The following is an 11,131-nucleotide window of genomic DNA, read 5'->3' on the forward strand; positions in this document are numbered from 1 at the left end:
GGGGTTCCCTGTCTCCTGCACCCCGAAATGGCACAAACAGACTGTACCAGCCAGTGGAATTGAGGGTGGTTTATTGCTCCTCCAGCACAGCGCAGCACAGATGTAATCTGGTTACAAGAACTGGGCTAGGAGGCCTCAGGCCCCCTTGAGATGGGGGAGACTGGGCCCCTAAACTCCAGCTCCTCTCCCTAGGCTGTCTCATCCATCCTCACAGACAGCCACCAACCAACTAACCCACTTCCAGCCCTGCCCCCCAGCCACCTTCCTTTGTTCCTCTCCATGGGGGGTGTCTGGCCACTGGTTCAACCAGTTTGGCCTTACCTCTGCCTAGTGAGGTTTTCCCTGCTGGGTCTTGCTCCAGACAGCAGGGGTCACCACAGCCCAGCAAGTACCCCCACTACGTCACAAAAGCTCATCACCTAATAAACCATCTTATTAGTCTTTAAAGTGCTACATAGTCCTGTTTTTTGTTTTAATTGTACTTAAGTATTGAAAAGTAAAAATGAGTTGTCCTATGGAACGCTGTGCTTAACCACCCAAGTTCTTGCAGGTCACCATTATTTCTCTCTCTCTCACATACACATGATATATATACACTTACAATATAACTCTCTATATTATATACACACACATACTATACATTTTTCAATGATGGAGTTTAACGATAGTCACTGCCTTCATTTATAAAGATGAAGAGTGACCAAATTAAATACAAGTCAGAGTACAGAAATGTATTTATTTTGTCCACATTCACAGTGTGCATTTTTAGCATTTTTCCGTTGTAACAATTAATTTCTAAAGTGTTTGTTCAAGGGTAGGAGCATTTTTTCAAAATTATCAATCCTTGCTGTTCTATGAAAAAAATGAGTCCATCACATGGAAGAATCTCTCGCAGGCAGCTAATGGAGACAGAGGTCTGTTGGCCCTGATGCACAGCTCCCTCATTCTAGGAAAAGACTGAAGCAGATCTCTGGTCTCTCCTGAAGAGGCCGAATACCCATCAAGCTCCTTTGCAGTTTTATTGGTCTAAAATGACATAATCTCTTACCTTTTCTAATCCCAGTTTCGTGCTTGTTCCAAGTGGTCCTAACATTTGGCATCAAGATGTCAGTTGCTATTTGCTCCAGGTCTTCAATTATTTCACCAAAACACTTCTGACTGCCATACTGGAGTCCATCTACCAGTGACCTCGAGGGCATCTTGTTCCTTTGCAGATTTGAAAACATCTAGTATAATTTAAACTTAAAAAAACATGTGGTTTGTTAACATTCTACACACTAACAAAACATATAGATGGTATTGTGAGATTTCGTGGGCACAGCTCACTTCTTCAGATGACCGGAGTTTTGAGTTTTGGATGTGCAGATGTTTTCAGGGAACTATCCACAATGATTCTAAGATCTTTCTGGGGTGGTAACAGATATTTTAGACCCCATCATTTCCTTGAGCATATCTGGGATTATACTTTTCCATGTGCAATACTTTGCACTTATCAACAATGGATTACTTCTGCCATTGTGTTGCCCAATTACCTACTTTTGTAAGATCCTTTTGTGACTCTTTCCATTGAGCTTTTCAATTTCATATTTTGATTAATTTTCTATTATCTGCAACAGTTGCCATCCCACTGTTAACCACCTTTTCAAGATCATTGAAAAGTTTAACTTTACTGGCCCAACAGCAAATTCCTGCATCATAACCCTAATTGCTATTCCTCCCTCTGCCCATCCCCAGCTTTTTTTTTTATAACCAACTCATTGCTAACTAAGCCCTTTCAGATAGCATAGTATAAAAATTTAGTTTTTTTCTAAAATACTACTTTAGTAAAAGTCACACTATCACAAAAATAATTTAGTTGAGTCTGTCATACCTCGGTGTTCTCGTACCTCGGTACCTTCGGTGGTCTGGACTGTCAGTGTCAGCGTCGTCTGGTCAGGGTCGTCCTGGCGCGCTCCTAGCAGGACCTCTACTCCGTTGATAAACTTTCGGCTGCGTGCGTAATAATCAGTACTCCCTTTATCTAGAGTGTTAGACCCCGTGCACTTGGGTCAACACGAGATCTCTGAAAGGCCCCGGAAACGACAGATGCAGGCAAGGTTTGAAATCAATCAAGCAGGTTTATTGTCAAATGCAAAGCTCTACCCGTTGGTTACAGAGATCAATACAATGTGACACCACTGGGCACTATGGCCCGCGTTGACAAGGTAACAACACCGGGCAGGCCTATTGCCATATATCAGATATTAACAGCACTTAGTGAAAGTTAAGTTACTGTGCATTCTGTAAGTTTAGGCAATGACACCTGCCGTTCAGGCACCTAGTGCGGGGCCCCCCCCCCCCAAGGTCGGCCGGAGACACCCTCTGCGGTGTCCTTTTATAGACAGGTACAAACAACTTACATCATTTCTTTACGTACCAGGTTACCACCCTCTGTTGCCTAGTTGCCACCCTTCACCTTATGGAAGGGGGGCTTACTTACTATCCTTCATGCTGTCAATTCTGACCTGGTCCTGAACCTAGGTCAGTATGTGCATTAGTTTTTAGGGAGTTTCTGTACCAAGACATTTCTTATTAAGATGTTCCATTACTCCCCTTTGGCTTACAGTCTGAACCCAGTGCCTCCCTGTGTCCTTCCATGCTCGACCTAACTTACACAATCACACAGTTATCAATAGGGCTTCTTTCTTGGCTCCTGTGTTACTGAACCAAAGTCTTGCTCACTAGATTGCAGGCCTGTTGCTGTTTCCATGTTGCAGGCCTTAGGCCTGCTGACTCCATGTTACTGACCCTCAACTTACTACAGAGTCAAGTTCAAATTTCTAGCAAGGGAACTTGAGAATTCTAGAAGTATTTATCTGTACCTAGCAATTCTTTCTGTGATTAGCATATAGAACATGCTATCCTTTATTTTTATTGTTCTAGTACTACGTTCTGGAGGCCATAATATCCAGCCCGGAAGCCTAATAAAATAGCATCCCACTGCCCTCCACTGCTTGAACCAAGTGGATCATCAGACGGTTGTGGTGGATGCCAGACACAGCTAAACCACCTTGACAGCTCCCCTATCCTCATGCTCATCACTCTATTCATATACCGAATGGAGAACAGAAATCCCTACAGCAGAGCCACAAGGAACTCTTTGACACAAAAAGCACGGAAGCATTGCCTAATGGCAAATTCCTTCTCCTGATGCTAATGGCCTGCCGACACCCATGTCTTTAAGTATCAGGGCGATTCTAGGAAAAAGTCCTATAGCTATGGTTTTCAAAAATATCGAACATGGCTAATTGAATTATAAAGTCCTTCTAAGGCAGGGATGGAGAAACAGTTGCCTATGATTGTATGCCTGTGATGCTTTGGACTTCCTCCTTTCCCCTGTACCAAGGCAACTTGGCACTGGTTCTCTAGCCACATGGTGGAGTGGCTTCAAGGTTTCTTGCCCCCTCTTCTACACATCGCTGGAGTACCAGCCCATTTTGCCCTGCTGCTTCAGGACTCTGCCTTGGAGCTGTACCTCCTGCTTGCTGTGCAAGGTGTGGGAGGTACAAGAGGGGGATGTTGATGTCAGGGTGTTCCTTCTCATGACACTCCAGTACCCTATCACCACACAGAGGCTGTGTCTACATTGGCACCCCTTTCCGGAAAAGGGAAGCTAATGAGACCAGTTGGAATTGCAAATGCCGCGAGGGATTTAAATATCCCCCGTGGCATTTGCATGAACATGGCTGCCACTTTTTTCCTGCTCGGGGTTTTGCCGGAGAAAGTCGCCAGTCTAGACGGGATCTTGCGGAAAATAAACCCTTTTCCGGAAGATCCCTTATTCCTACTTTCAAGGAATAAGGGATCTTCTGGAAAAGGGTTTATTGTCCGCAAGATCCCGTCTAGACTGGCGCTTTTCTCCGGCAAAACCTCGAGCCGGAAAAAAGCGGCAGCCATGTTCATGCAAATGCCGCGGGGGATATTTAAATCCCCCACAAAATTTGCAATTCCGACTGGTCTCATTAGCATCCCTTTTCCGGAAAGGGGTGCCAATGTAGACACAGACAGAGAGAAGGGGCTGGGGGGAGTTTAGGAATGACAATCTCTGGCACTCTATGGTAATTGCTACTCCTGGAAGTGTCTGGCATGTCCATGCAGCCCCAGAGAAAGTCACTGCTGGGGGTCTCCATATGTTGTCCTTGCCTGCAGACACCACTCCTGCAGCTCCCATTGATCAGTAATGGGGAACCGTGGCCAATAGAAGCTGTGGGCTCATGCTTGTAGAGAAGGGGCACCAAATGGCATCATGCATGGAGCCATTGCTGTACATGCCAGTGGCTTGCAGGAATGGTGCAGGGCCTGGGCTGAAGTAAGCCTGCCTTAACCTCAATAGTGAAGCACCATAAGTTGTCACAGTTAAACAGAGCCCAGCCGAGCCAGATCCTGCTTCCTGAACCCCTGCCTCAGCCCTGAACCACCTCCTACACCCAACCTCTTGCCACAGGGGGTGCCTCTCCCCCTGCACCCTTACTCAGTGCCAGAACGTAGAACCTGAAACCCCTCCTGGACCCCATTGTCCCACCCTGGGTTAAGATCAGAGCCCTTCCTACACTCCATACCTGTAGGAACAAGCACAGGGCCTTATCCCCAAACCCCTACTCCAGCCTGGTGCAAGTCATTGAGGTTGAGGAAATAAGAGAACATCTTACATTGGAAAAGTGATTTTGCAATTAAAAAGGTTAGAAAGCCATGTTATAAGGAATGTGAGGAGGGAGAATACCAACATTTAAAAATGGATGTAAAGAGGGCAGAAGAAACTGCTCCTGTAAGAAAATACTGGAAGTATCACTTTCCTACAGGGACCAGTGAGAAAGTCCTAGTGGAGGTAGGACATTCCTATGGGGAATGGTTACTTAGTCTGCAGTATAAGAAACTGCTATCATCTCAAATCCTAAGACCTAGCAACTTTCCATTCACTGCTGGAGTGAGAAAGTCCTAGTGGAGGTAGGACATTTCTACGGGGAAGTTACTTTGTCTGCAGTATAAGAAGCTGCTATCCTCGCAAACCCTAAGACTACATCTATACTGTACATTGTTGTGCAAGAAGATATGCAAATAGGTGCATACCTCATTTGCATTCCTAGTGAGCTGCCATTTTGCAGAAGGGGGTTTTGCACAAGAAGGAGTTGTTTACACTACTCCATGCACAAAAAACCCTTCTTGCGCAGGAGCTGTTCTGCCTGAAAATAAGTGCAAAACCCCTTTCCACAAAAATGATGGCTCATTAGGTATACTAATGAGCTGCAATGATATTCATCGCCATGCCTCATTTGCATATCTTCTTGCGCAACAGTGTGCAGTGTAGAAGTAGCCTAAGGCTGATTCAGGTCTAGCAAATTCCTGGAGTTCAGACCAGCAATGACATTTACTTTTTTGGAGGACTTTTACAAAGCCTTTTACACTTTCATTAAAAGCATTTATAAGTGCACTTGTGTTATTTGTTTAGAGCTGTGTTTCTCAACCAGTGGTATGTCTGAAGAGTACTTTAGCACAACTGAAATTGGGAAAAAACAATTTATGTTTTAAATTGTACAGCATTTTATTATTTTTGTACTTTTTACATGAAAAAAATGTCATCTCCTGCCTGGCTATGATTAAGTTGTTCAACAAATGCGTTGCAATGGTAGAAAAAAAATTGTGTGTCTGAAAACTGTAGGTACTGGGGGTACTTCTAATTTTTTTAAAGAAGGTATTTATACTTTTTTTTTTAAAGGCGTACTTTATTAAAAAAAAAAAAAGGTTGAGAAACACTGGTTTAGAGTAATCCTTTGTAAACAACTGTTGGTGGACTCCTACACTGTTTTTAGATCAGTACAGGCAGTCCCCGGGTTACGTACAAGATAGGGACTGTAGGTTTGTTCTTAAGTTGAATCTGTATGTAAGTCGGAACTGGCGTCCAGATTCAGCCACTGCTGAAACTGACCGCCAGTTCTGACTTACATACAGAATCAACTTAAGAACCCCAAGCGTCCCCAAGTCAGCTGCTGCTGAAACTGATCAGCAGCTGATTCCAGGAAGCCCGGGGCAGAGCAACTCTGCCTCGGGATTCCTGTAGTCAGCGCTGGTCAGTTTCAGCAGCGGCTAAATCAGGACGCCTGGGGCAGAGCAGCTGGGGTGCTGCTGGGTTGCTCCAGTAGCGCCGCTCCTCGGCACTACTGGACCAACCCAGCAGCACCCCATCTGCTCTGCCCCAGGCGTCCTGATTCAGCCGCTGCTGAAACTGACCAGCAGCGGCTGAATCAGGACCAGAGCAGCTGGGGTGCTGCTGGGTTTGACCAGTAGCGCCCAGAGCGGCGCTGCGGGACCAACCGGCAGCACTCCAGCTGCTCTGCCACAGGCGTCCGGAGAAAAGCCTAGTCTGCTGGGGGGAGGGCGTACTAGCTGTGCCCCCGCCACCCTATCAGACCAGGAAGACACGGGCGGCAGACCGAGACGCACCGCGGTCCCGCCGCCTAGGTCCTCCGTGGCTTTGCTCCCCGTCTCCCTGGTCTGCTGGTCTCCAGCAGACCAGGGAGACGGGGAGCAAAGCCTCAGAGGACGCCGGCAGCGGGACAGCCACGGGCTGCCTCGCTGCCTGGGCTGCCTCGCTGCCCGAGCCCCCCCTCGACTTTGCAAAGCCTCGGGGAAGCCGGCAGCGGAGCAGTCCAGGCGCGCCTGGGCTGCCTCGCTGCCCGAGCCCCCCCGCAGCTTTGCAAAGCCGCGGGGGGGGGGGCTCGGGCAGCGAGGCAGCCCAGGCGCGCCTGGACTGCTCCGCTGCCGGCTTCCCCGTGGCTTTGCAAAGCTGCGGGGGGGCTCGGGCAGCGAGGCAGCCCAGGCGCACCTGGACTGCTCCGCTGCCGGCTTCCCTGCGGCTTTGCAAAGCTGCGGGGGGGCTCGGGCAGCGAGGCAGCCCAGGCGCGCCTGGACTGCTCCGCTGCCGGCTTCCCCGCGGCTTTGCAAAGCCGTGGGGGGGGGGGGGAGGGCAGCCCAGGCGCGCCTGGGCTGCCCGAGCCCCTCCGCAGCTTTGCTCTGCGTCTTCCTGGTCTGCAGACCAGGGAGACGCAGAGAAAGCCCCAGAGTACACGGGCGGCAGGACCGCAAGGTCCTGCCGTCCGTGTACTCTGGGGCAGCCCCGTTCATAACTGCGGATCCGACATAAGTCGGATCCGCGTAAGTCGGGGACTGCCTGTATTTCCAAAATGGTGTGGCATGGAAGACTGGGGTTCAGCAAAGATGAAAGTGATACTTCAAGTAGGAGTTTCTTTCAGTAGCAATTTCTTATTTCTGGAAATCAGAAACTGCCTCCAGGAGCACAATCCTATAGGGAGCTGTTTTTGACACAGAAATGTTGGGAACTGCTGCATGTAGGATTGTGCTGCCCTAGCAGCCATTTCCTACAGTAGCGCTTCTTTATGATCGTATCAATAAGAAAGTGCTACCTGTAGCACATTCCTATAAAGTAGAAGCTTTTGTCATTACACTGCCTTTTCCTGCTGCCTCCCTTGTGTGACTTGTCCAATGAGGATGAGAGGCAGGAATGGGGCAGAGGAGGAATGCCAAGCTGAGGGAGGCAGGGAAGAAGCTCAGCACCTCAGTGGGGTGAGCAGAGCCCCCCCCCCCCCTTTGTTCTGCCAAAGCCTGTGGGGTAGAAAGGGATTCTGGGTGGAAGGAAAACAAGCAAAGCTGGATTCAAGTGTACATGTGCTAGGGGTCCATTGTGGCCCAGCTAAGTGAGGGGTGCTGGGTTTGATGAAACATCCAACTGTAGGCCTCACAGTGTAAGGGTTGGTACTCAGGGCTCTGAAACCTGCAAGGTGTGTTTAAATCTCAGTGGGATCTGCTGGGACATGGCTGGTTGCTGCAAAACCCTCCCACCTCATATGCTTTGGCTTCCTTGTGCCCCCCTGCTGGATGTCTGACACCCCCTAGAGCTCAATCTCTGGTTCAGCGGGTGGCTGGGATGTTTCTTTCTGCTTCCCCTGATGCCCTCATGTCTTGTCCCAGAAGCTGCCAGGCTATGCTTCTTGCCTCCCTGGGGGACACAGGTAAGATCATCAGGCCAGGCTGAACAGCAGGAGCCCTATCCTAGGAGGGAGGAGACGACCACTGTGTGTGATGGTGTCACCCAGACAGGCAGCCTCAGGCTAGGAGGACAGAGTTGACCGACATCTCTAGCGCTCCTGAGGCCGAGGGGATCCCAGCACAGATACAAGAGCAGCAGCCTTGGCCAATGGTCCCAGGTTTGCAGGGGCTGTCCCTGGCTCCCCGCTCAGACTGGCCAGGGGGGCACATTGGTGCTAATAACATGCTCAAATGGTGCCATGTTCCAGCCAGGCCAACAGGGAGTGTTTCTTGTGGAGTCACCTGATGCCCACAGGTGTGGCCCTTGCACCCATCCCCCTGCTTTTCCCCTGACCCCTGTGGAGCTGATAAGAAAGAGGCCCAGGCCCAGGCCTAGGCCCAGGCTAGAGCCAGGGGAAAGCAGGAGGAGACCCAGGCTGTAGCTCAGCTCCCCTTTCCTCCCCTGGGCACCTTGAGCAGGGGTGGCTGGTGCTGACCGCTCCAAGGGAAGCCTCAAAAGCCACAGAGCAACCAAGGCAGAGCAAGAGGGGGGCAGGGCCAGGCCTACATGTGGCTGCAGAGCGACAGAGACCCCCCCCTCCCACCCACAGGGCTGCTCCCCACCCTCTGGCTGCCAAACGCTGAGCCAAGGCCCCACCGACCAGCATGTGGGTGGCTGCTGATGCACTGCCTCCTGCCCTCAGTGCAGGGAGAGTCCTGGACCGTGCCAGTTCCAACTGCTGAGGCAGTGCGCACTGCCATGGGGAGCAGAGGAGCAAAGCATGCACTGCATGAGTGTTTGGGGCTGGTGTGATCCAGGACCCCGTCTCCCTCTCCGCCCATGCGGGAGTTCTTCAGGGGAATGAAGTTGGCAGCACATGTCTTGTTACTTCACTCCTCACGACAGTGTGCCCTGCCCAAGCAGCTGGAGCCAATGCTCTGGGGACTTTATTCCCCCACTATCTTCCGAGGAGGAGGGAAGGGGAGTCCCAGACCGCACCAGCCCCAAACACTCATGCAGTGCATGCTTTGCTCCTCTGCTTCCCATAGCAGAGCGTGCCATAGGAGCAGCTGGAGCCAGCATGGTCCCTGATCCCCATTCCCTTCCCTGCGCGCAGGAAGGCAGCAGAGGAACAAAGTCCTCAGTGCGCAATGGACTGGCATTTTAGGTACTGCGCCGACTGTTGAGGGGAGGGGAGGCAGAGCTACCCGCATACTTCCGGGACGTGGCACGCAGCTGCAGAACTCCCCCACACGCACACCCCACAAGAAGCCCACACTACCTCCATTGTCCCTGGAGGTAATATCAGCATGGCATTCATCTTGGGGCCAGCGCCAGTGAGTACAGGGGAGCCAGGGGCCATGGGGGAGCACAGGAGCAGCTTCGTGCGCTGTGCTTTTGGGGGGAAAGAGCCATATGCAGCTCATGAGCCATGGGTTGTCCACCCCTGCCCTACTCCTGTCCTGCTTCTTCACCCCAGTTCCCTCCCAGATCCTTGGCGGCAAGAACAGAAAGCAAACAGAACATCAGAACAGCCAGACTGGGCCATGCCATTTAGCCCAGGATTCTGTCTCTTGAAAGCAGCCAATTCCATGGCCCCAGAGGGTATCATCAGAACAGACAATTCTCAAGTGTAGCTACTAGCACCTTTTACATATGGGAAGGGCTTGAGGAGATTATTTCTTATTGGTTTGCACTTCACAAACCCTGCACTTTAGCCATGGAGCTGGGGGCCACAGAGAAGCACACACAGACCTGGTCCTTCTGTCTCCCTTTTCAGGCCTTGGGGAGGGCTTTGTGTCAGGCTTATGGCTGAGTGGTTAAGTTGTTGTACCAGAAATCTGTTGGATTTCCCTGTACAGGCTCAAACCCTGCTCGCAGCCAGGCCTGTGTTTTGGCCACAGCAGGTGGGTACTTGGCTCTGTGGCCCAGGCTGCAGGAGTTTGAGGTTCCCCCTTGTTTGTTGATTGCCAAGGGACCTGCCAGGCCCAGGGGAGGTGAGTGATGAGGCACCAAGTGGTGTTGGGCTGAATGTGGCTGCTCTTCACACACTCTGGTCAGTCTCTGGGGGAAGCTGCCTGGGCCTGGCCATGCGAATGTTTGGAAAGGAGACTGGCTGCTGCTTCTGACAGGTGCCATGTGGAGAAACATGAGAAATCTGGAGACAAGGCAAAGGAGACGTAATTGCAGCCACGATGCAGAGCACTGAGCGCTGTCCCCCACACAGAGCAGGAGGACTTTCCCAAAGGCTTTTTCCTCTCACAGGGTCCTGTCTACATCCAGAGTGCATGAGAACAGGGTCCCTGCAGGCCCCGGAGAGCTCTGTTTGGCATTTTTCTGTCTCTGGTCAGTTAGCACCTGCAGGAGGAGTTCAAAGGCTGCACTGAGAGGCCTTCCCAGGACAGGAACCATGGAGCCAAGAGTCTTTCTGGGTAGGAACTGAGAGAGGGTTTCATAGCTCCTGGGAGGAGGTTGACACAGTAGAACAGGCTCTTGACTTTGGCTACCTCCTGCCCTTGCTTCTCTCTTGTTAATTTTGTGCCCTCAGGAAGGGACCAAACCAAAGTTGAGCTGGGCCCCCATATGGTGATGCCAACCCAAACCCTGAGACCAGATAATCAAAAAGAGTGTCAAGGAGGGCACCATGGGTCAGCTGGCTAAAGCACCTGCCTTATAAGCAGGAGAGCTTGGGTTCAACTCCCAGTGGTGCCTTATTGCAGCCTTTTCTTACATTTTCCTATATCCTTCTGGGACACAGAAGAGGCCTTCCCTGGCCACCCATGGAACTGCTGGTTCAGGAAAAGGCTGATGGGAGAAGAGGGAGGCTCCTAAGAGATGAAGCTGCTGAAGGGAGGCAAGGAGAGTAGAGTATCAGCTACTAGCTGAGAACCTCACAGTCTGAGTGGTGTGATGGTCCCATGGTGTCAGGCTGTCACGTTACTGGATTTTGAGGGGAGCAGCCAGATCACTGATGCACCCATAAGTGGGGGTGTTGGCCCAAAAAATGGTATAAAAGGGGGCCATGTGGGGTGTTGAATAGAAGCTCACTGT

At 50.9% G+C, this 11,131-nt stretch overlaps 1 non-coding gene across 1 annotated transcript; it reads left to right on the forward strand.

Moving 5' to 3' along the window:
* The first annotated feature begins 10,718 nt into the window (after positions 1-10,718).
* TRNAI-UAU (transfer RNA isoleucine (anticodon UAU)) lies at positions 10,719-10,792 on the forward strand. The gene has a single exon. It is a non-coding gene; the product is annotated as a tRNA-Ile (tRNA).
* Positions 10,793-11,131: the final 339 nt, after the last annotated feature.

The sequence above is a fragment of the Pelodiscus sinensis genome, chromosome 31, assembly GCF_049634645.1.
Source record: "Pelodiscus sinensis isolate JC-2024 chromosome 31, ASM4963464v1, whole genome shotgun sequence".
NCBI classification, from domain to species: Eukaryota; Metazoa; Chordata; order Testudines; family Trionychidae; genus Pelodiscus; species Pelodiscus sinensis.